Here is a 26,821-nt window from a genome sequence, read left to right on the forward strand (position 1 = left end):
CAGACTTCAAAACTCTGAAACAGCACCAAAATGAGGCTACATCAAACCTAGCACAGTACTGAAGAACATAATAACTCAAACCAAGTGCCGTGAAAATAGTACAAGTTTTTTCACAATGATGCAAATGTTCATAGAGAACTAATTCATCCTGTTTGTAATTCATCTAAACTGCAGCTCTACAATTTTCTTTTCAGCCTATCTAACACACACACATCCTTTCAAGAATACCATTATGGCCAAACACTTCCCTTGAAATTCCTCTAGGACACAAGAAAGAAAATCTGTGGATTTGGAAGTCAAGGACCCCATAAAGACACTATTCAACAACTTACTCGTATCAAGCTCCCCTTGAAGTGGTGGTCCACCCTTAGTGGAATTTAGGATTATCAATTACCAATGCATTCTTATTCTCTCCTGATGGATTATTAAATCAAGGTGCCTTTGAGCCTGCAAACCATATATCACATTTTAAAATTCTACCAAATTCACACTCAGCAACACTCAACTGGTCTGGAGTTTTACTATTTAGTTATACACAATTCTACTACTTATACTGATTAAAGGTCGTTGCAAATGGTTAAATCACTGAGGAAACTGAGAATAAAATCTCATTTCTGGTTAACTATTAGATTAGATTAGTTAGATTATTAGATTAGTTAGTCCTTGGTAAGTTTTCCTGTTCTAATCTGGGTGGATTTTCAGTAAAAATGTTTATTTTGAAGGTCTATGTCCAAGTATTTCATTCTCATCACAAAACGACTCTTGTGTATAGGTAACTAGTACACATAAAGTATGCTTGGCTTGTTCCACAGTCACGTTTACCTACTTTAGCCCAGAGTTTTACATGTATTTTTATCTCAGTGGTGTACTACTTCACTTGAATGTTGGTGTCCTCTATGATAAAAGTAATATAGAGATTGTGTGTCCCAGTGGAGAAAATAAATATTTATTCTTCTTACGGTCTACTGACTTTTATTTGCCTTTTCTGTCAGGTATTCACAATTTATTTTTGCCAGAATTCTATCTTCTCAGAGGTGCAGCAAAACTAACAAAAAAAAAAAAAAAAAAAAAGTTTAACTGCATGTAATAATTCAATCAGCATTAAGATTTGTCCCTTGTCATGGCAAACCCTCTGCTTTTGATGAGCTAGTGCTTACTTCAAATCCAGAGCTAAAGGCATCTAAATAGAAGTGGGTGATCTGGTATACCAGATGAAAAATGCTAAAAATAAATTTAAAAATTGAAACCACATTTAAATATAAAACCTCCTAACACAAGACGTAAATCTGGGTATGCAGAAGAAATTCTATATCAAAGTATTATTGTTCTAAAGATTTTTGTGTATGTCAATTGTATGTAATACTTGAGCCCACCCATTTAAGAATATTCCCCAGAGTGGTGTGAGGGTTCATCCTAGTTGATAAATCAATGCTACTTCACTAATCCATGATGCTTTGTTGGATTAAGTGACTTTGACAATGTGTATGTAAGTTTAAAGCTGGCAATTTGAAACAGGAAGAGGGAGCAAGAACAGGCTATATCTTGTCTTTGTTCAGTGATGGTATGAGTGAGTATGAAAGAAGCTGCACTTTCATCAGTTCAAGTAAAAGTGAATACTTGCTATTGAATCCATTTGAGTAGAGAGTGTTAACAGGAATTTTGACAGGTACACTTGTATATAAAATAGATCACGCCAGTATCTACAAAAACCATCAGAATTTTAACAAGATATTGATTTTGTGCCATACAGCCCACTCCTATATGTCATGATCTCAGCTGTATTTTAATTTTTTGCAGTAGGTTTATTTTTGTTTAGATTTATTTTTAGTAGTATTTATATGTAAATACAGTTTGTGGCACCACCATTTTTTGTATTCGGTTTGGTCTGGTTGTGTGGCACATAAAATCACCAGCTCAGGGGTTTAAAGGTCTGTGCCCTTGCCCTGTCTAAATGCTATTTGAAGGGGGGATGGTTATTTGAGCTTGACAAATCTTCCCTGTTTCTAATTTTCAAACTACGTAGCTGTATCTGCCAAAAGAAAAGGTGGCATGTTTTAAGCAATTTTCCTTGAAGTTTGGTGAATGCTGACACTCACTGACAACTACCAGGACATCTGTGACTGACAGTCAGTTATGGCCAATGAAGTTAACAGAATAATTCATTAGCATGTGATTAGGCTTCGGTATTTACTATTAATTCTAGAAGGAAAAACTGACAGAGAGCTGAAAATGATCAATAAATTCACATAATCAGATGAAACTCCAATAGTGGGCTGCAGCAAGGTGTACTTGCACATTTGTACAAACCAATAGTCTTCCTAAGCTAATATTAACACTTGTGTAGGCTTAAATAGACCAGCAACTGAAGGCTCACATGTACGTTATGTATAAAGACTGATGGTGTGAAAATCAAAATTACAATTACAACTAGTTCAGTTTTCCTTTTTATCTTTTTTTTTTGTTTACAGTATACCTATTTTTCAGACTTTTTTATTTCTATTTTAGTTTTAGTTAAGAAAATGATTATTTTTTCTTTAACAACATGTTTTATTTTAGTTTTTGTTAAGAAAAACTGTCCATTTTAAAATACTTGATCATTCAAATATGTAACAATCAATTGTAAGTTCTTTTACTGCTGATGAAATAGGGTTACTCACATCTGATGTGGCAATAAATTATTTTTATTTTAAAAAATGTCTTTCATTGTGTTCATCATCACAAAATGTTTGAAAAAAAACAAGCAGAAAAAATTAAGTTGACATTACCTAGGTTGCACGTTTAGTCATATTTTCATTTTTTTAACAATAGTTTAATGTGGGATTAGCAACCTTAGACAATGTTTATAAATACAATAGATTCAGAATGTTCCAGGACCTAATTGTAAGATATGAAGGTCTCTCTTGCTCTTTTTTTTTCACTCTTACAACTTCAACGTTCAACTCTTTGTTAAGCTGCTTTCTGTTCTGTATTCTCACCTTTCTAGTTTCTCCCATCATCCCCTGTGTAAGTGCAAAATCTGGGTTTCTGCTTCTGCTTCTGTTGACTGTTGGCATACTGTTTTTAGAAACGTTGTGAGACAGAAGACACTGGGGCAATTAGGCATATGCTAGACAAGGGTCCTTGGTTCATGGTGACTTGTCATCCTCTGGTCTGTTCTGAAAAAATTACATTACTACTTGGTCTTGATGATAATATTCCCTTGTAATTACATGATTGGTCAACTCTACAAAAAAAAAGCTTTATCACAAACAAAAGAAGTAAATACTGTAAGCCTATACAGTCAATTTTTATTAACATTATGTCCAACCATCCATCCATTCATCCTTTCTTGAACTGGGTTAATCCAGTGTTCGGAGTACAGGGTCCGGAGTCTAAAATGGAAGCATCAAGAGAGAGCCAGGAACCTGGATGGGGCACACACTTGGACTCACAACAAAAGAAAAGTCACTGATCAACACATGCAGACACAGGTAGAGCATGGAAACTCGACCCAGACAATGCCTCTGCTGAGATTAAAACCAAGACTATGAAGCTGTGTGGTCTCAGCACTAACCACTGTGTCAGGTTTCACCTAATGTGTCTACACTAATAACACAAATACAGTATAATGTAACATACACAGATCTGAGTGGATCATGTAGCTCAGATATCCGTTGACTATTCAATGGGGCAGAGCCATGTGGAGAATCAACTGTAAAAAGGAACCTATACTGGGTGTGGAGAAGAGGGTGGACGGAGGTGGATGGTTGGGATTAGACAGCATTTACCAGTGAGGCAGAAGCAATTAGGAGGCATTTCTCTGCCAGCAAAAATCCATCAGCTTTGGCATAAGGTTCTCAGGGAGTCTTGATCTTGTCATGGGTTGGCTGAAGATGCTGTGGAGAAAATGGCAACTACTGTATTAACTTGAATGTCACACGTGCAGAGGAAGACCAAACATCAGTACATACTGAGTATAGCTGAATAGCCAATGTTTTTAAGAGCCACCTACCACCAATAATTGAATGTTAATCAATTATTGCTATCTCCTGGGTCATCACAGTATAATTCAAAGAAACACAAGACAGGCACACACCCTGGAGGGTGCAATCAGATGCACACATTCACACTTATTCACCCTAGTCAAATTTAGCATGGCCTACTCACGAAGAACTGACTCTCTAAAGAGTACCCTCTTCCATAACTGCTTCCCTTCTTGAAAACAATCAAATAATCTTAAATTGAAACTTCTGCTTACCTTACTTGAAAAATCACAGAACATAATTAATTTTTAATTGTAAAATTACTTCATTGTTGCAGTAATTTGTATGCAGCTTTCCACCTGCAGGAGACTTGGTTTGAGTCCTGGGCTTGTCATTGTATGTGTGGAGTTTACATGTTCTTTCTTTGTGTTTGGGTTTTTCCAGTTGACATGCATCTCAGAACAATGAGGATGAAAGACAGAGTTTCCAGAGAAAATGTACAAATTAAATGGAAAAACAGGAAAACTCCACATAGATACTGATAAGACTGAGTATGGAACCTAATTCCCTGGAACTGTGTGATGTGATTATGCCAGCACCTAAATAAAACAGTTCATGCAGACACAGGCAGTGAATATTGAATGTGATAAAGTGGAGATTCAATTCACTTGTTGGTGTTTGTTAAGAGAACACAAACATGCTCATCATATATGGCTCCATTTGTTTAGTCTGTTGCTATGGCAGGTATTGCTTTACAGCCCTAGCCGCTTCCAACCTGAAACGATGCACACTTACAGAAAGCTGTCATCTGTGACAGACAGCAGCCAAGTCCAAATAAACTCCACTGGAAAACTATGGCAGCTGACTTACACAACATTAAAGGCACAGCTGAGTAGGAGACAGCACATTGACCCAAGGAAATCTGAAAGAGCAGAACCCTGACAACAGGTTTATTTGTAATCTGTGCTGGTTGAAGGAACTGACCAGTACCTGGAGCTCTTAATAATCTTCTGTGACCTGGGAGCACCGGGATCAAGAGAACATTAGACAAGCAGCTTGTGAAAAGAACTCAGAACAAGTAAGAAAACCTTGATTTTATCATATAATTCAATATGATTATAAGATATCTAAAGTTCACATATTGATTAGCACTATAGCCACACAGTTGCCGGCACCTGGCTGAGTCACTGTTTTAGAGTTGCATGTTCCCCTAATATACTTTTACATTTATTTGCTTGGCAGGCACTTTTATCCAAAGTGACTATCAAAAGAGGTAAGCATAATTGAGTAACATTAGGGTAGGGCCTGTTTGTTCAGCAAGTGTAGTAAGACAGGTAACAAAAGTTGAATGCCACAACTGAAAAGATGTAACTACTAAATTTAATATCATAGTTTACAATCGACAAAGCAATTAAACTTAAGCAATAAATTCACCAACAATATAAAATATCAACCATTTTGCATTCCATTATATTCACAGAACAGATGGGTTTTCAATTGCTTCTTGAATACAATGAGGGAGTCAGCAGTACAGATGGAGGTGGGTAGCTCATTCCACAAACTAGGAACTACACAGGAAAAGAGTCTGGATTGAGACTTGATACCACACAGAGGCAGCATTACCAGACACTGTTCACTGGTAGACATGAAGGAGTGTGGCGCTTCACCAGAATCTCCATGTACTCAGGTACTGACCCATTGTCTACTCTGTAGGCAGTCATCAGGGATTTGAACTTATTGTGTGCTGCTACAGGGAGCCAAAGTAGCAACCTGAAGAGAGGATTGACATGTGCCCTTCTTGGCTGGTTAAATACAACACAGGCCACTGCATTCTGGACCATCTACAGTGGCTTGATAGCACATACTGTTACTCCTGCCAGAAGTGAGTTGCAGTAGTCCAGGCGCAACAAGACCAAAGCCTGGACTAGAAGGTGTGTTACATACTGTCAGATACGGTCTGATCTTGTGCATGTACAGCATGAACCTGCATGAAACATTAGAAATGTGGTCAGAAAAGGATAGTTGTTTATCAATCACCATCCCCAGTTTGCCTACTAACTTGGCAGGTGTTAGCGACAGTAAGGCAAACTGTACAGTAATGGGAAGTTGAGCAGACTGGCTGGCCAGGATTACATCACTATGTAAATGTCTTCCCACCTCCCAAAGACAAGCATGTGACCTTAATTACTGAATCATTTTCTAAAACACTTAATCCAATTCAGGGTCACTGAGGCCTGTCCAGCAGCATCGGGAGTAATGCAGGAACCAACACTGGATGAGATGCCAAACCATTGCAGTCCCACTCATTAACCTACTCAAAGCTAATTCAAAATTGCCAACTGTGAAAGGAAAATGTACCCTCCACACTGGCTTCAAACCTGGAAGTGTAATCTGTAAGACAAACAATCATAAACAGACTTCATGAGGGTGGCCTAAGGGCCCGACGTCCTCTAGTGGGCCCTGTGCTCACTTCCCAGCACCGTGGAGCTCGACTGGCATTTGCCATAGAATACCAAAATTGCTAGGTCCACCACTGGTGCCCTGTTGTTTTCACAGATGAGAGCAGGTTTACTCTGAGCACATGTGACAGACGTGAAAAGGTCTGGAGAAGCCGTGGAGAACGTTATGCTGCTTGTAACATCATTCAGCATGACCGGTTTGGTGGTGGGTCAGTGATGGTCTGGGGAGGCATATCCATGGAGGGACACACAAACCTCTACAGATTAGACAACGGCATCTTGACTGCCATTAGGTATCGGGATGAAATCCTTGGACCCACTGTAAGACTCTACACTGACCTAACCTGTCCTGACCTAAATCCAATAGAACACCTCTGGGACATTATGTTTTGGTCCATGCAATGCCACCAGGTTGCACCTCAGACTGTCCAGGAGCTCAATGATGCCCTGGTCCAGATCTGGGAGGAGTTCACTCAGGACACTATCTTTCACCTCATTAGGAGCATGCCCTGAAGTTGTTAGGCATGCATACAAACACATGAGGGCCATACAAACTACTGAGTACAATTTTGAGTTGCTGCAATGAAATTTCGGCAAAATGGACTAGCCTGCCGCATGTTGTTCCAGGTTCTAGCACCTGAACCCCCTTGCCTAACTATGGATTATCTAGACTGTGTCCATCAAATTCTGACACCAGATTGCCAATCCCTCTTAAATTATGGCCCCTCACCAAGATGTATTGGACCAAATCCCAGAGGCCTCAAAAAAGTAGATTGCTCAAAACATAATAAAAAATAATGGGACATGTGTGAGGCAATGCATTAAATGAGGGAAACCTGAAACCACAGAGGTGATTCCATTATCTCATTTTAAAGCTTCACAAATGAACAAGCAGTCAGGCCATGAGATGCCGCCGAGCGGTTTTACCCTAATTGGGTCTCCCTGGTGCAGACCAGCTACTCTGATAAAGGCGGCGGCTGTGGCTATTTTAAGAGTGGGAGAAAATTCAGAATATGCAACGCCAGTTCCCGTCTATGACAGTTCAACAGGGAGAGTGAGAAGATCGACAATTAGATTGAAGAGACACTCACTGTGCAAATTTTATTTTCATAAAGCACATAACATATGGCAAATATGTCATTTTGAAAGTGGTTTTCACTTTATAAGGTTTTTAAGTGATTTTCAGGCTTTGTTCCCCACACCTGTATAACTAAAAGAACACTTTAACCTTCTCTTAATGATAAAATGGACTTTTGCTTTTAAAAGTTGAAACACAATAAATACCGATATAATAAAGTGTCATGGTCCCTTGGGCGTAGTCTGGTCATTCCAGATGAGCCCTCATTTTTCTCCCCCCGTACAACTTTCTGTAGACTCAGAATATCTATCCATCTTGTACACCAGCAGTATAAAAATATAAAAAGAACGGCCCAGATAAGCTACCCAAGAACATTGCAAAGGAGGTCCTTATGATGAGCAGCACAATAGCTCCTCTTCCACATATTTTTGTTGCAAATTACTGTATCATAAAAGTGCACGGATGACAATGTAACACAGTATATTAAAGAGTTTGAAAATTGCATGTTGGTTTGGTGCTATTCTGTTGCCACTGACCACATTAGTTAAAACTTTACAATGGATTTTATTTCACAGGCAGGAAGAGGAATTTTAAAAAGTTGAGATCCAATCTCCAACTCTACTCACAATTAAGAAAAAGCACCAAGTACATTTACAAATGTTTGTTCCAGTTCTTCAATCCATTTTTGTCACTTCAATACATAGCTCAGGAGAGTTTTCCTAGCAACATCAGGAACAAACCATGGATGGGACACCAGTTCATCACTGGGGGATTTTAGAGTCACCAATATCTTGAGCTACACTGGGAAAGTAGAGCATCCACTGAACAGACATATTCTCCACAGCACATTCTCCACAGACACTGACTTTTGGAGATGTGAGGCAGATTTAGACAATAAATTAAACTACTCAGTTGAAAATAGTAAATACTTAATTGCTTTGTATGGATTGTAATAAAATTAATAAAAAAAAAATAGTAAATATCCTGAAGAAGCATGTGTTGGGAATTCTGTGACTGAGTTATGATAACTGTCCTTTATAGAGAAAGTCAAATAACACCAATGCTGCACCTTGGCCTCCTTTTCTGCACTCTCTGATCTCACTTGTACTTATTACACAATGAAAACCTAGAATACTTTTGTATACTGTAGGATTTTGTTTCCATCATCCCTACACAATACAAACATTCATATTTAGACCTGGGTAAACAGGTATCAGGCGTTACTAATCGATACAAGTGGGAACAACCCAGTGCAACGTTCGAAATTAGCCACTGTTTTTAAAGCATGCTTTTTAACAGGAATAGAGTGACATGGTTTTAATTCACTAAAGAATTGTTCACAAAACAGAAAGAAGCTGCATAAAATAGTATATTTACTCCAGTTTTTCCTCCTATGCAGTTTGAAGCATGTAAGAATGTAACAATCTCTGGAAGGGATGCAGTTTAATACCTGTATACATCCAAAGAGCGACGGACAAACACACTGGATCAATTTAAAGTGTTTAACTATCTGACATAGCATATGTTTAGACTGTTTTAGGAAATTCACAAGAACACAGGAGAATATATACACTCCACTCAGATTACACTGGGCAATTGTTTTTCAAAGGTTTTGCTCCCTAAAATAAAACGTTTGGTGATTATGAAAGAGAGCTTCAATCTGAGCAAAAATATAACTTCAGATTGAATGTACTGAGTTTGTTTAATCACTTAATGATGCTGACACGTTGCATTCATTCAACTGAGCTAAAAATATTTTGCTAATGAATTTTGTTTGTAATCAGAATCTGATGCTTCTCATTTTCGTACCAGATAATAGTCATCCGCCACTGATGGATTCCACTCACCCTGATGCTGCTTTTCCATTATTGCAATGTCACCATATTCATCACTGACTACACCAAGATTAACAGGGAAGTAGTGCAAGTGTGAATGTAGAAAATTAATCTTTAGTTATGAGTTGTACTTCATGGTGTTGCATGCTTGAAACATATTGTCAACCACCTGAACACAATTTGATGCTCCCATCCATGAAAATTCTCAACAGCATCCTTGACTACCTTCCACAAGATGTCCTCTGGCCCTACTAGCTCATCATTGAACCACTTTTCATTGATGATGCATCTGATTTGTAGACCAACAAAAATGCATTATACTTTGGCATCCATTCATGGAAAAAATCTGTGTCAAATGTAGAAATTATTCCGCTTTCTCATTTGTTGGTTCCAGACATTTTTTCACCACTCCAAATTTTATATGAAGAGAAGGCAAAAATCTCTCTGTTGGGTAGACAAATGGTTTATGTGCCACACTTTTCTGCCCTGGAGTGACCAGTTCTTTTTAATGTAATGTGACTCTTAGACATGGTTGTATCATTCGCAAATTAAACAACAGGACTAATATATATCCAAGATGCACTATTTCTACCTTTAAATCAACAGAGCTGCTCCAGTTGTAGCTGTTGTACTGTATATGTATACTCATAAATTGAGAGGAAATAACAGAAATTAACAATTGCAGTAAACAGTACGTGATAAGAAACTTTTATAGGCTAGTTTTGTGATCAGTAGGTCAAAATCCGAAAGATACACCCAAGACTGTTCAGAAATCAGAATCTGCAATAGTCCAGTGTTCTGTATAATCCATGAATTTCTATTAAATGATGCCATTCTCTGTGAAGGACAGGCGCACTATCCAGGATTTGTGCCTGTGTTAGCCAGGATATGCTCCAGCCCCAACCCCGTGACACTGGTCTAGATCAGGGGTGTCAAACTCCAGTCCTGGAGGGCTGTACTGGCTGCAGGTTTTCATTCTAACCATCATCTTAATTAGTGACCAATTTTTGCTGCTAATTACTTCTTTTAATGAACTTGCCTCAGATCCTTTAGTTGTTTCTTTTTCCTTAATTAGCACCCAAACAATAATGAGATATAAAACAAGCCGCCACATCACACAATATCTGAAAATAAAGAAGGGTGAAGGTCTCAGTAAGGCTGATCTCTCAACTCACCAAAACACTTTGAAGATGTTCTTATGAAAAGCAGAAAAATCAACAGTTTTGGAAATGTCAGCTGTGGCAGAATGAGAGCAACAACAAGCCGTGCAATTAAATAACAAGTTAAATTAACAGCAAGAATTGGCTTCGCATTAAGAAACTGGTTGGAGTTTGAAGCCCCAGTTTAGCTGGTCATCTGTTGGCTCGTTTCACGTCTCATTTCTGTTTTTGCTGCATTTTAATGAGGAAACGAATCAATTCAGAGGACTGAATCCTTCTAATAGGGCTATTAAAATGTGAATTAGCAGTGAAAAACAGGTCACTGATTAGGAAAAGGGTTAGAATGAAAACCTGTAGCCGCAGCGGCCCTCCAGGCCTGGAGTTCGACACCCGTGGTCTAGATTAATCGAGATTGGAAATGACATGTCAATCTGCGTTGTTTCCCAGGAATCCGCCTTTTCTGATATTCTGTGTCTTTGTCTCCCTCTCGCGGTCCAAATATAACCTGCAGGCGCTGGGCGGATCGACTGGGCGGTGCTGTGCTTCATTGTCGCTCTTTTGCCCATTTTAGTCAAAGACTGTCAAGGCAAAAGAGAGAGGGGAGAGAGACGACCGGGGAGACGATGATAAATTCGTACTGGAAAGTGCTATCTCGAGTCCAGCTTATAGTTACACTTGTGTCATATTTCTTACTGCCACACCCAAGGCTTTTCATTCATAGAAATACACCTTCTTGTCAAATTCCGGAGCTCCTTTGCTAGCGGTAAGTAACATCCTCAAATCTGCGTGTTTGTATTCCGTACAGCCTGCGATCCACTGAAATACCATATTTGTCAAGGTCGCGCTTACGGGCTATAATTGGAAAGGAAAGTTGGGAAATAGTGTGGCGGTGAAATTGACTTTTTATAGATGATCTTCAGCGTACCAACTATCCGTTAGCGACTCTTACTCAATTAAAAGACAATCATTTTTGTGTAACTTTTTACAGCCGTGGTATCTGATATCCGCTAGTAAATAAACCTGATTTTGTCGCCTTAACCCTTCGGTAACGGCACTCTGACTGGATATCCGTGAGGCAGCAAGGCAAGCGTTAATAATTGACGGGTTAAAAACTCATCTTCAGTCACCGCTTTTGTAACGGCTGATACTGTTTATGAAGAAGCATGTTCGAGAAGAAGAATGATTAACAATAAAATACATTAATTTTATACTAGACGCGACAACACTTGACAGTGGAACTCTTAATAGGATGTATTTTCCACACACTAATTTTGTAGCCGTTTTTGATATTTAGGTGTAAATCTCAGCAGGTTGATATTTCGTGTAAAACTGTGGCCAAATAATTTAATAAACCATGAGTTTGTTAATTATTTGCTAGATCGTTAAGTGGCATATGTAAGGTTAATTACCAATAAACAATAAAACACATAAAGCGTACATGAAGATTAGCGTGTACTTCTCAGTACCTTACTCCAACACTCTGTCCATCCTTGGGAGAGCCTGGGCCTATCCCAGCAGCAAATGTCATCAAGGAGCGGCCTCACACCCGCACTCAAAAATCCTGGGCCAAACTAAGTTGCCAATAAACCTGACATGCGTGTCTTTGAGTTTAAAAGGAGACAGACGCAAACACAGGGAGAATGTGCGCCTAGCCACGGGATTTGAGTGGGAACTCCTGTGCATATTATATGAATTAATTGATTGATCCATGACCCATTTGTAATTGTTCAGTTTTGTAAAGCATCTTGTGATGGAGATTTCTGTTAAAATTTCAATCTAAAGATTGTTCTGCACAAGACAAACCTATCCATCTTTTTTCTCAGCCTACTTATCCAGGGCAGGTCGCCTGGAGGATGGAACCTATCCCAAAAAGGACAGGGCGCAAGGCAGGAACCGTCTCTGGACAGTACACGAGCCCACTGCAGGGTGAACACACATAGCCTACTAGGCCGGTTAACAATGCCAGTTCAGTAACCTGCAAGTCTTTGGACTGTGGAAGGAATCACGTGCACCCGAAGGAAACATACAATACATGCAGACTCCACGCGGGGAAAATCCAGGACGTGAACCGCCAGTATTTTTTAAGCGAGGCAGTCGTGCTAACACTGCGCCACATATAAATAAAGCTATCCAAATCTATCAACTGCTCTATCATGCATTGTGTCGCTCACTCCATATTCGGACTCGATTAATACCGTTTCACTTTACCATTGTATACTACTTCATATAGCAAGGTATAGCACCATCTTCCTATTTATTATCATCCTATTCTGATATTACCTAATTTTGATCAAGATTTTCTGTGCCAATCATATACATTCGCTGCGATGAGACTATCCGTGTTTCAGATTCTATTGCAAATGTATTGGGGCATATTTATGAATCTGAAAGAAACTGACCAGCTGCCATCTCACTCACCCAAGCGCTCAGTGCTCGAATACCAGGCCCCGGTCGTTATTATTGTGGCCTCTACATGCTTCGTATGTGCGTGGATTTTCCTCCCACGTCCCCAAAGACGATCCGATTGGGTTGAAAGACATCTCTAAATTTGTAAAATTGTGTGTGAGTGGGTCCTGGAATGAACTGACGTCGTGTACGTGGCTGATTACTGCCTCGAAACTAGTGCTGCTTGAGGCTGGCTGCAGCCCCATACGAGCGTTAATTAGATCAAGTAGGTCTAACAATGGTACGCACCGAATATCTCCCGCGTTTCAACAAGCACCACTAGCCATCAGTGTGCAAAATGATGCTTAAGGATTACAAATATTGTGAATGCTTTGATTTTCAAATATATGCTTTTTCGATAAATACACTATGTATTATGTATATTTTGACTCTTACTAAAGTTGCATACACTGCAAGGAGCTATATAGTATGTGAAATATATAACCTGACCCTTTATAAAGGAAACTTAACATTAAAATTCGCTTTCTTAAATTATACGTATCATTTGACGATTTCACTAATTTTCATAATTTCAAAACACCTTTCCACAGTGCTACTTCGAAAGTTTAGGCCTCTTAATAAAACTTCAGAAACTCTAATAATCAAACTCGTTTCTGTTTTTAACGTCTTTAAGAGTTTCGTTCTTGTATATACACTATTCTTTATGAATTCATATAAAACCGGGTTATTGGAATATTGTCGGTAAGGAAGCGATTGCGCTTCATTACTAATAAAACCACCTGACTGGCAAGGTTTTGTATTTTTCACTGATAATAAATTCACCAACGTCTGATTTCTACTCCTCGGCTCAAAGCACATGATTTGAAAAAGTTTAAGTGGCGTTTACTGCAATCATTTGTCCATTATACTGCCTCGCTTTATCCAGTGCTGAAAACATCCGGTGAAAGGCTGGAACCGACGAGGAATATAACGCCAGCCCATCTCAAGCGCACGCACCAACACCGGGTCAAAGAACCAGTGGGGAGAACATGCAAAAGCTACACGACAATAGGGACTTGAGCATCACTTCTGGCACTGTAACGAATTGTGAGCTGCAGTAACCATTGCGCCATCATGCCTCAACGAAAAGTGAACTAAACATAGAAATTATAAACCCATTCAAACAAATTTCGGTGACGACGACCTACCAAATGGAATAAACGCACAGCATATAACATCTTAGATGCGTTAAAATAATATGTTAGTATCCAACCCGCTATATCCTAACAACAGAGCCAATCCCAGGGCGCAAGGCAGGAAACAAACTCTGCGCAGGGCCCGCATACACACACCTGGGACAATTTAGAATCGCCAATGCAACTAACAAGCATGTCTTTGGATTGTGGGAGGAAACCCACGGAGACACGGGGTTGAGAACATGCAAACTCCACGCAGGGAGGACCGGGAAGCGAACCCTAAGACAGTTTAGCTTTTTGAAACGAAAAACATGGAAATGAATACAACAGCAATACCAAATGTACATTAATGTGCGGCACAATGAATTTCAGCGATATCAGAAAGTTCACAACATCCAGCTGTATGAAGCATACATCTGTCGGCGTGTACTTCCGAACGATGATCGTGCATTACGTTTATCAAGAGACAGCGAACACTGGTCTAATAAAATAAATTGAATAGCATCACACAAAGTTGTTATGAAGCCGTGCCGCGTTCTGGTGCCGCTCGTGTAAACTTAGGGCTACTCCAAGTTTCTGACCTTCAGCTTCTTTTTCATTTTCTGATATCGTCACAGTCGCCACATACGAATTATTCTTCTGGATTGTAAGTCATCTCCAGAAACATGCATACTGTATATAAATGTTTTGATCATAATCTCTCCTTGCCTTCATCCTTTATACTAATTATGTCTTTACTGCAAGGCTGACGAAGAAAAGCTTTGGCGACTGGTGCTGACAAGGCGCGTTAGGTCTGTTCACTCTAAACGTTGCTAGACGATGAATTAATATTCCGTGGAGACATTTCCTTTAGGCGAAACAGATGGTTGATTTGTTGCTATTTATTATTATTATTATTATTATTATTATTATTATTGCAAGGCAGGCATAATGGAGTTTTTAAGGCGTCACGGTTGGCTTAGTCAAGGCGGGGACAAGACGTAGGCATGCCAGTTCAAAACATTAGTTACACACTTTTTCACAATTAATTTTATTAGGAACACTTTTCTCAATAGTATTTCTAAAGCATTAGAATAATGAAAGTAAGTTATGCGAGAATTGCTGTATGTGCAACTACCGCTCAAATGAAACAATCAAACAAAAATACAGTTGGTACATACCTGTAGTTTAAGTGTGTGTTTAAAGGAGAAAGAACAACCCATCTTCAACAAGGTGTACGTTCTTGGCTTTTTTGATTGTGCATACATGTTTGAACTGAACAGCTTATTCCGTTTATTAATTTTACTAGATTTGGTATCTTTCCAAGTTTGCTACTACAGTACCTCATCTGGCTGTGTAAACCGATGGTTTACTCCAAACCGTTTTCTCAGTTCGCTTATGTCTTGTTCCATTATAGCAGCTCGCCGTTGAGTATCTGTGGCCTATCCTAACGGGATCGGATTTTGGCGGGAAGCACACATTGACGCCCGCCCACTTGCTCACGCGTATGCAGATATAGGCGGCACTCGCTCAGACTGGGCCCTACTGATTTGTGTCGGTTCAACAAAAGCATGTGAATAATTATGAGAGGAAACAAACGCTCGTAGTGATACAATCTGCACTGGCCGAAAACGTGTTATGCTAGTAAACCTCCCATGGGGTACGTTTTATTTACCGGAGAGCATAGGCAGAGTTTATTGTGGAGCCCTTACGGCCCCTCCAACGTGTGTTGCTATAAGACAGTTTAGCTTTTTGAAATCAAAAACATGGAAATGAGCACAACAGCAATACCAAATCGACATCACTGTATTGCACAATGCATTTCAGCGATATCAGAAAGTCTGCTTGTGAGACTGGTCACCCTACAAGACAGCCCAATTTTAAGTTGCATTCGAGCATCGCAACCTCTATCATACTGCATGTGAAACAATACTAGATGATCCTAAAGTTTGAGCTTAATCAGTTGGCAACAGTAAATCAGCCTTAAAATTGTGCCAAAATTGCACAGTGTATGCCCGGCTTATATTCCGGTGTTGGTAGGCAATTTATGAATAGTTTGTACTTTTTTAAACTCTTTCCAGTGAGCCATTCACAGCGATTCAGATGAGCACCGCATCAATGCTAGGGCACATGTGTGACGTACTGAGTTTTTTTTAAAACGTATTAATTAAAATCATTAGAAAAACAAATAGCACATATAACGATGAAATTGTTACATAATACCATTACATAGTACAAAACATCTTGTAAGAATTGAACTGAAACACAGTATGTATAGTCTTCATGTTCTTCCTTGTATCTACAGTACATTCTGAAATGTGATTTTAATACCAAGTGTCTGAAAATAGTATTTTTGCCAGAAAATGTAATTTATCAAGCAATTATAATAATTAAATTAGTAACAAAAGATATATTGTTTTGTTTTTCATTGGAGACAAAAAGCAGCATAACATCAATTTCCTTAGAAGAAATATGTATACTAGATTATTTTTTATGTTACGCTGTAAATCAGAACAAAACATTTTAACTGTTGAACATGATCAAAATCTTTCCAGTCTATTTCCACAAAAATCGCATTTATGACAAGTTTAAATCTATTTGCTAAAAAAACTCTTTTAGAGCCAGTGTCTCTTGTTTTGTAAGTAGATGTTTGAAGTGCATGTCTGAGTTCCGCTTGTCTGATTCATGAATATGAATTATTCTCTGAGTATGTTTGTATTAAATGTATTTCAGTAATTTGGGTTTTGTACAGGTACCACTAGGGAAGCTTCTTTGTATAACCAGAATAGTAAATATAAATTTGTTTTACGTTCCTTTGGGAATCTAGGAAATTAAAATGCAATCACACAAAACTGATTCTTATCAAAAATAGCATTCTAAAGTCTAACAATTCTATACAGTTTTAAGCTTTACATTGTTAATACGTACCTTAGCATAGAGTTTTTTTGTGGCTCAATTACTGCACCCTCCACATAACATTCATTGATGCTTTTGAGTTTCTAACTGAATCATTACCTACGTACAAGTTCACTTGTTTATCGAAAAGATGGATGGAGAAAGAGGGGTATGGTGGGAATTGTGATATATTTAACACTAGGTAGCAAACTGTAACTTTTTTGTCACGTGAACCAATACAGATTAGTCTTACCATATTTTTTGTGCTTAATTCAAATATTTAATCAGACTTTCTCTGTCATGTAAGGATATCCCTAGGGTTCAACAATAGTCAGCAAGCATACCGAGGTTAACCTTGGCAACATATTTCCATTTCAGAAATGACCTGATGAAAATGTTTGTCATGTTCATCGCTGACCACTCCAAGATTTCCACGGAAAAAGTCCAGATGAGATAAATTCATTTTTAAAGCTGTAAACACATACATGTTTACACTTTCACATTTTATCACCAACTGACATGGAGGTGTGCCTCAAACAAGGATTAGGTATCTGTCTCAAAATTTCTAAATGAGTTACAGCTTGCAAGCTCTGGCACAACAGTTATTTTATGCAATTCCATAAAGTTTAAAAATGTTCACAAACAGCAATAAAAATATTTTAATCCTCAGTTTACCTTTACATTTAGCCAGTCAAATGAGCATGAATTTAAAGACTGTCTATTCTGCTAGGTGACTACAGGACATCTTTGGTGAAGAACAATCTGCACAAACTCATAAGTAACAATTTCTGCACCTGCCTTTCAGAGTTTTTTATGATTAATATTGTACCAAGAAAAAAAACAAAGTGGTTATTTTACAATTTACCTTATGTTTGGCCATATTTTTACACTACACACCCTTTTAAAAAGACATACACGAAAATTGCAAAGCAAATTTTTTTTTTTGGTTTTTTTTTTGAGGTTTTAAAACAGTTTTTGATTCAGTTAGCATACAGGTTCACTTCTCAGAATTCTTGATTGCAATATTTGTTGTGTAGTGTAAATAACACAAATGCAATATGAAAATTTCTTAATTCAGAGTTGTACAGCAAGATGGGACTACATCATCAGACCAGTGCTAACAAATACAGTACATCACCAAATGGGCCAAATCCATGAAAGCGTCTTCAACCTTACCTCCGGTTTGGTAATAACTAAGCCAACCATCTGCTTTGGAGTAATAAACCTGACTCTGTTAATGCATACCAGCAGTAGAAGGGGAAAATTTGTTAAGAACTTGTGTTAAAGTTAAATGGCATCACAACAACGAGCAAGAAGCAGACAAAAACAGACAGTCCTGCCATTTATTTCTCTCCAATTCAAGCACTCGTTGAAATCATATTCATTGATTTGTGAAAGTGTTTTTTATGCAATGCCCTAAACCAGTGATGGTGAACCATTTAGAAACCAAGTGCCCAAACTGCAATCCAAAACCCACTTATTTATCACAAAGTGCCAACATGGCAATTTAACCTGAATACCACCTAAAACTGAACACCAGCATAACCAAGGAGCTGGTGGTGGATTTTAGGAGGCCCAGGCCCCTCATGGACCCCGTGATCATCAGAGGTGAGTGTGTGCAGAGGGTACAGACCTATAAATACCTGGGAGTGCAGCTGGATGATAAATTGGACTGAACTGCCAATACTGATGCTCTGTCTGTCTATCTACTGAGCTTTTAGTTTAGAAAAGCCACTCATACATTAACATCTTTTGTCTTAAAAGAAAAACATAATAGCGGAGCTTTCAATGATACAAACAACTTTTTGTTGAAAGGTAAAAATTTGCATTCGTTATGCTTTTGAACAATTAATGTGCTTTTTGCTGTTGTATGCATGCTGATAATTTGTCTAACCTTGGCTCATACTTTGTAAGTTTGAGAGCAACACATGCAGCACTCAGGTCATCTGTTAGTCTGTTTCTGGTGTCAGATTTGATTTAATTCAAAGCTGAAAACAGCTGCGCACAAGCATAAGATGTTCCAAACAAAGTAAGGAAAGCAATCTCAAGTGCCTTCATTGACTTAAGATTATTTGGCAGAGAATTCCACACTTTAAGGATTTCATTTTCATAACTAACTGTGCTGTCCTTTGTCATCCCTTCGATCCTCTCAAGTGTTTCACGCAGGTCTTTCCTATTAAGCTCCACCCCCAAAGCTTCCATTATATATTACGGGGTCGTGGATCAGGTGTGGCGATTAGCAACTCCCGGCAATAATTACAGATGCGGACGACTCCTCACCTGTGCGCTTAAGCGAGGACAGCCCGCATCACAATGCTCCTGGAAACCACTCCGGCCACTCTACCATAACCCCCTTTAAGCTATCTGTTAAAACTGGCCTTTTCAATTTTGAGCTGTGGACCCGCTATACCACATCCCCTCCAACCCCACCACGAGAATCACAGGCTCAAAAGGCTGCAGTCCGTGCCGCACCCTCAAGCAGCATGTGTGCCGCCCGCCTTACCCCAGACAGGAGAGGAAGGACGCGCTCCCATTGGGCTGCTGGGCAGAGGGGGGGTGATGTGAGAAAAGTCCTCCGGTGCGCGTGAAGAGGGGGAGCGGTGAGGGAGCAGCCCGCCCCGCATTCCTCTGGCTTTATAGTAACGAACTCTGTGCTTGGGCGACAGCGTGCGTGCCCACTGAGAGGGCTCTGAGTGCCCCCTTTGGCACGCGTGCAATAGGTTCGCCACCACTGCCCTAAACCCTCACTGTTGATGATGAGATAAGGCAGCCACCTGATATCCATAATAGGTTACTAACTGTAATAAAGGTTTCCTTTCGTTATTCCCTAACATATGTCATAATTGAATAGCTTTGCAAGACCCATTTCATGAAAATTACAACAGCCACACCTAGGCAAAGAAGGAATTAATAACAAATTTTTTCTTTTTTTATTTCAGATTATGTTAATTGCAGATTCTCACTGTGTGTGATTATGGTTTGTGTGTTTTATGTGTGTGTGAATAACAGTAGTCTTTGTGATGGACTAGAGTCCTGCCTAAGCCTGTTTTCAGCCTTTTGCCCAAACCTGATGAGACACAGTCTTTGGCCCCCTGAAAAGGAATTGAGAAGGTACTAGAACCTACCTACTGAACTCAGTCTGTTGGGGGCCACAATGCTCCCAAAGCCTTTGAACACACTTGAATGTAATGCCAAGCATGTGTTTTATACCTTGTTATATACAGACCCTAACAATCACTAACTAACTATAAGACAAAAAAATATGATGCTTCAGAAATCAAAGATCATATATCACATCAGGGAAGCAGTAAATATTGTTTAATGGGTAATATGGCTTTCCAAGGATATGACAAACTCAACTTTAACATGTTTAAAAATAAACACATTAGGTGATTTTGTCATACATTAACCAACAGACAAAATACCCGCTGCTCTATAGTCAGTGAAGAAAGGTTGCAGCAGGCTGAAACTGTTAAATGAAATATGTCTGACTTTTTATAGGGGCGTCATTTTTCTAGGCATCTAGAATGTCGGTGATGTAAGAGTTTACCTATTTAAGTCTGACTCTGAAGAATGGGATCAAAGCTAATTTGAAATCTTTCATGTGCACAGCAGTAAAATAAGAGTCAAAGAATCATAATTGCAGTCTGTCTAGCACAGAATGAACAGGACATCCATAAAATATAGGCTGTGTGGTCATTGTGAACAGAAAAGACTTGAGAGGAAACTTAATGCTATCTTAAATCATTTTAATGTTTACATTTTTTCCAGTCCTTCCATCCATCCTTCCATCCAGTCCAGCAGGATCATGTACGAGAAACCAGTGATGGATGCTAAACAAATCAATTTCAGAAGAAACTCACAAACTTACATTCACATTAACTCTCACTGGAACATTTTGAGACAATGATAAACAAAGTAAGCATTTGGACTGTGGGGGGAATCCATGGTGGAAAACACACAGGAGACACGGCAGCCAGGCATTAAAGAGTTTTGAGGCAAGAATGCTAATTACATTTCCACTGTATTGCACAACATTATTTGTAAAAAAATATTTAATTTTAATAATGCAGGAGAACTGAAAAAAAAGGATTTTGGGAAAATAAACAGGCCCTTGAATTAGCGATCTGAAAAGCTGGAAGATGTGCTTAGATACTCATGGATCATAATAGTGTCACAAAAAATGCTTTGTTGATTATTTCAATACTTTGTTGCTCATTTTTTAAAACTGTTATTCATTATTTTCTGAGGTATTGTTGCTAGTAGTGTAGTAATAGTTTTGTTACATGCACTGAGTGTGGTTAGATTATTGGTTGTGTCTCTGATTCTCTAAATTAGTAAAGCTTTGGTAATGTTTAAAACAGGTTGCCAGTCCAGTAATCTTTTCCTGGATTTGGTTGCTATCTGATAAAAGTCTGGGCAATAAATGTTATAGGGGTTTGTTGTTCATGTATTTTCAAAATGTTATGAATGCCATTTTTTTATAAAACACATCTCCAAGGGTGGCTTAAAGTGTATTACACAACATAAATGAAGAATTACATTTACAAGGAAGATACAAGAAGTAAAAGAAAACATAATTATAAATAAAATTCATAAGTAGATACATGCTTGCATACATACTTATTCAATACAAAATAAATACATAAAAGAAATGGGAGAGTCTCTCAGCACAGCTTAAACAACTGATAGCTATTGCAGTTTTTAAATCTTTAATGGTTATAATGTTAAAAGTGTCCAATGCTATGGTCAGATAGCCAGGGAGGAGTGGAAAACAAAACCTCCAGTTGACAGAATGCTAGAGAAAATATACCTGCTCCAGGCCTAAAAGACAACCCAGCCCCCATTAGGTATTCTCCAAAACATACATGTGATGAAATAATTCATTATTACTACATTAAAATGGCCTAAAATATTAGAAAATATCTGGAGCTTCCACATTACTTCTAAAATCAAAGCCAGTTTGCAGAGTACCTTGACCATGTGGTAGCAGTTCTGGACACCACCACTGAAGAGTTTAAAAGAAAGCAGATAGAAAGTATCTGTTGTTGGCTGGTGCAAATATTTTAAGTATATGCATTTGCAGTACATATTACAATCTATTAACACCGACTCAAAAAAAGAGGATTTATGAAAAGAGGCGGGTTAAAGAAGTGGGTTTTCAGAGGCTTTTTAAAATGTTCCACAGTATTAGCTTTGCATACCTCTATTGGTAAAGATTTTCAGAATTTTGGTGCAAAAGAACAAAATATCATCTCACCAGTTGTTTTCTACTTGATTTTTGCAAGAATAAGCAAACTGGTGTTAGATTTTTTTTTTCATTTTTTCAGTCACTCTAGGATTAACAAATCATTATAATCAGTGTGTGAAATATAATCGCCGTAGTAATCATGGTGTCCTCTTAATGGTCTTTTGGTGGATGATCACTGAAAGCTTCCTCTGTTACTACACTTATATGTAAAAAATTAGCTATGGAGAATGCTAACAATTATGATAAGCCTGTCTTATATTGATAAATGACATCATGCACGAATATACAATCTGCAAACAAATGTTACATTATCTTGACTTTTTTTGACCAGCATCACACAAGAACAGAAGTTTTTTGTGACGTATACATGCTTAGACGCTGTAGGCGAAAAGCTACTGCAGCTCCACTGATTCTTTTCCTCTGAATGCCAACTGCCTTTAATGTCCATGCCAATCAAGTCTTCCTCTAGTTCACGGGTGTCAAACTCCAGACCTGCAGGGCCACAGTGGGTGCAGGTTTTCTTTCTAACCCTTTTCCTAATCAGTTTTCATTTTTTACTGCTAATTAACTTTTTTTCTGTCTATTTTAATAACCCTGTTTTTAAGGGATATGTCTTCTGAATTGATTCTTTTCTTCATTAAATGATAGCCAAACAGAAATGAGACATGCAACGGGCCAATAAATGATCAGCTAAATTGGGGCTTCAAACTCCAACCAGTTCCTTAATGAGAAGCTGATTCTTGCTGTTAATTAAACCCGTTATTCAATTCCATGGCTTGCTGCTGCTCTGTTTTTGCCACAGCAGACATTTTCAAAACTGTTGATATTCTGTTTTTTTGTAAGAACTCCTAAAATGTTTTGGTAACCTGAGGGATCAACCTTACTGAGACCTTCATCTTTATTTTCAGATTTTGTTTGATGGGTACAGGTGAGCTGGTATTGTCCAGCTTGTTTTATGTCTCATTACTGTCTGGCTGCTAATTAAGGAAAAAACAACTAAGAGGCCTGAGTCAAGCTAATTAAAGCTAAGGCTAAAGAAGTTAATTAGCATCAAAAACTGGTCACTAATTAAGAAGATGGTTAGAATGAAAACCTGCAGCCACTGCAGCCCTCCAGGACTGGAGTTCGACACCCCTGCTCTAGTTGGACCCTGCTCAGTTCTGCTGACTGCTGGAAATTAAAGTCCTCAGATCATTTTACTAATTTTCATATTTTCTGACAGAAACTTTTGTTGACAGTATGTTTTTCATGTACATCCATGTTTGGCTTTATACTGGAAGAAACAATTATAAAAGAGAACACAGAACTACAACTCACCAGTAGAGGTTTATTAACAGATGACCAGCGTGAGATTAAATGGTGGAGATTTATGAGCAAACAGGAAAAGCATCCGAGAGCAGTGGAGAGTGTGATATTATGTATCTGATGTTCAAAAGGGTTCTGGTGCACTACCTAATGACTAGCTTATCATCAAACCACAAGGGAGGGGACCTGGTGCAGAAGGGTTCAGGATTGATTTATGTGAAGAAAACAGCATCATGTGCTGAATTTTACTCCTATTGGGACTGTTGCTCTTTTTAATTCATATGACTAATCTGGATAAATATGTACATAGCTAATAAATTGTGTACATTTGTTGATGACACACAGCTGGATGGATTGATAGTTATGTTACAAACAGAAAGACAGTTATAGGTGGATCTGGGAAAAATATAAATCTGAGAGGAATACATGGAAGATAAAGTGTAATGTAAGTGCAAGTAAAACTGTATGCTTAAGAAGCAGTTTAGAATTTCTGGGATTATAAGGCACATCTTTAAGAAAAAAATGGGTCTTGCTGAATACAATGCAGTTCTCAAAGAGAACATTTCTAAGTGACTACAGTAAAAATGCTTATAGGATGCATGGTTACATGTAACAGTCCTGTATGAGTTCAAGACCAAAGGAAGATTAACATAGATAATGTTACAAAAAAGACATAACAGAATTAGAGAAGGATCTGAGATGAACTACTATATTGATTCATGAAAGAAAGAAGGAATTAAATAATTCATTTTAAGTAAACAGAGATTAAGAGGTGACTGCCACCCCCCAGGGATTAGATTTGCTCTCAATTTTTTCAACTTACTATTATGATCATATTTATTTTTTAATGGCTAAATTTAAAACCACTTTCTTCTCGTGTTAGTGTTTATCTTTGATTCTGATGTTGGTATCGGAATACCAAAAGTTGTTGATTTAAAGCTGTATACAGAGGTTTGACGAGAATTTGTGGTTGATCAGCTTGTGGTAGAATTACAGTAGCCCAAGGTCAATGGCACTGAAATGTAAGAGGATTATGATACAAGATGAGGTGCACTGTAACATGGAGCTTTTGCCCTTTTGTATTTTTCACAATATGTTTATAAGTAAACCCGGCTCGTGTGATTTAAATATTTAAGGGATGCTGACTGATTTGCCAGATGCTTTAACTCTCATGCATATCTGATGGCAAAATTGCTGTTGTAGAGGGACTGGAGCAAACTTCACAATTAAAATCCTCTTTTTTGTAATTAAATTTGTATTGAGTCGAACAAGTACAACAAATTAGCAATATATATTCATCTGCATTACAATTTACATAATGTTTTCTCATAAAAGTTTTTGCTGATCCTATTTTTTTAAAACTTGGCTGAATATTGTCATGACAGGAAATGCTGTAATTTCAGTGCTGTTCCCGGCTAGATTGCCTTTTTTCTGGAGTTTACATCCTTCTGAAATTCACCTGAGTTTTCTTCCATAACCCAAAAGTATGCAGTTAGATTTACTGATAAATGTCCGTGCCTGAGTGAATGAGTGTCCCTATTGTGGACAGGTGTTCCTTTCTGAGTTGTTTTATACTTTGCTTTCAGTCAACCTGTATGAAAAAATGTGACTTTCAGAAAGAGGATCATTGTTTTATCTTCTAATACCATTCTTCTAATATAATTTTGATTCACATACAGTACAGGCCAAAGGTTTGGACACACCTCCTCATTCAATGCATTTTCTTTATTTTCATGACCATTTACAGCACTCCATCACTCTCCTTCTTGGTCAAATAGCCCTTACACAGCCTGGAGGTGTGTTTGGGGTCATTGTCCTGTTGAAAAATAAATAACCGTCCAACTAAACTAACTTCTGCACAACACAACTGCTGGTCCCAACCCCATTGCAGGGCTCTAGAGTGCGACCAATTTGGTCGCACGTGCGACCTAATTTCTCAATGGTGCGACTAAAAAAAATCAAAGGTTGCACCGGTGCGACCAGCCGTTCGAGGGGGGAAAAAAAACGAAACTCCGTGACTCTTAAAGTCTCCCTGTTGTTCAACAACAGACACACATTAGGCCCATATCGTGGTCTAAACCAATCAGAGATAGTGAAGGGCGGATCCCGTCCCCCCCTCTGATTGGCCGTGGTCCAGGTATTCCTGTACGTGTGTGTACGTTTGAAAATGCATGTGATGCAGTCAGATAGAGAGAGGTGAGTAGCCCATCAGGTAAACAGTGGATGTAGCCGCGGATTATGAGAGAAGATGAAAAGAACGATTGACAGCTTTTTCGTTAAGAATGTTAAGTTAGGGCCTGATCCATCCGAAAATCATAACCAATGCTCTGACACGGAGCCATCAACCTCCCAAGTTATAGCAAGCCCTGGTCCGGAGACGGCATTAGATAATGAGCTACATACGATCGAGTCCGAGCCCACTGAAATTAAAAGGGGTAAAGTGTATACATTTCGAAAAGAGTGGCTTGACCAGTTTCCCTGGCTAAGATACAGTAAAGCTGATAATATAATGCACTGTATTTACTGCAAAGAGTGTGGGAAGACCATGACCGGCAGTAGTGCATTTGTGACTGGTTCTAATACATTTAGAATTGAAACGCTGAAAAAGCACAATGCATCTATAAAACACATTAAATGCCGCGATAAATTCAGCGGCAGGCAGCAGCAAACAGATCATCAGACGAGGCCGAGATGATAATTAAGTTTAACGTTGCCTACAATATTGCAAAAGAAGAACTTCCCTTCACTAAATTCAAGTCCGAAATAATTCTTATGAAGAAAAATGGCTTGAACGTAAACCCGACGTATAGCAATGATGTCGCGTGCGCCCAATTTATAGGAGTCATCGCAGATACGTTTGTAAGCAGGAGTTCATATCAGGAAATTTCAATAAAGTTAATTGATAGATTGTTTAAGGGAGGAGAAATTTGGTGGGTGGAGTAGAGAGATAAAGAAAAAAAAACATAGAAGTGGTTTTTGTGTAGCTCAGTGCGGTATGTCCACAGTTGTGTTCTTAAAGAAATAAATATAACTGGCAAATAGTCCACAAAACTGGGGTGACCATCTATTTGTGCCTTTCCACACATCGAAGACTCAGTCGGCTACGCTACCGAGGTCGCCCGCAAGACAAGAAGAACCGACGCCGAATTCTGGTAAGGAGAGTAGCGGATGCTTAGCACCTGCTCTTACACGTTGAAAAAAAAGACGTCTGTGCAAATTGCGAACAGTGCGTACATGGCATTCCTGATCGACGGAGACACAGATATCGCCACAAAGGAATGCATCATTGTGTACGGTCGTATCTTGCGGAGAGGAA

General features: G+C 38.6%; 1 protein-coding gene across 3 annotated transcripts in view; it reads left to right on the forward strand.

Moving 5' to 3' along the window:
* The first annotated feature begins 4,871 nt into the window (after nt 1-4,871).
* Nucleotides 4,872-26,821, forward strand: part of bves (blood vessel epicardial substance) — a 63,932-nt gene continuing 41,982 nt past the window's right edge. For 2 of the 3 annotated variants that reach the window (XM_039747853.1, XM_039747855.1), the window contains exon 1: nt 11,062-11,257. The gene's annotated coding sequence lies outside the window, so the exon portion shown is untranslated. Of the gene's footprint in view, nt 5,041-11,061; nt 11,258-26,821 lie in introns of those variants that run through there. The other variant, XM_039747854.1, reaches the window with a different exon arrangement.

The sequence above is a fragment of the Polypterus senegalus genome, chromosome 3 (assembly GCF_016835505.1).
Source record: "Polypterus senegalus isolate Bchr_013 chromosome 3, ASM1683550v1, whole genome shotgun sequence".
NCBI lineage: Eukaryota > Metazoa > Chordata > Cladistia > Polypteriformes > Polypteridae > Polypterus > Polypterus senegalus.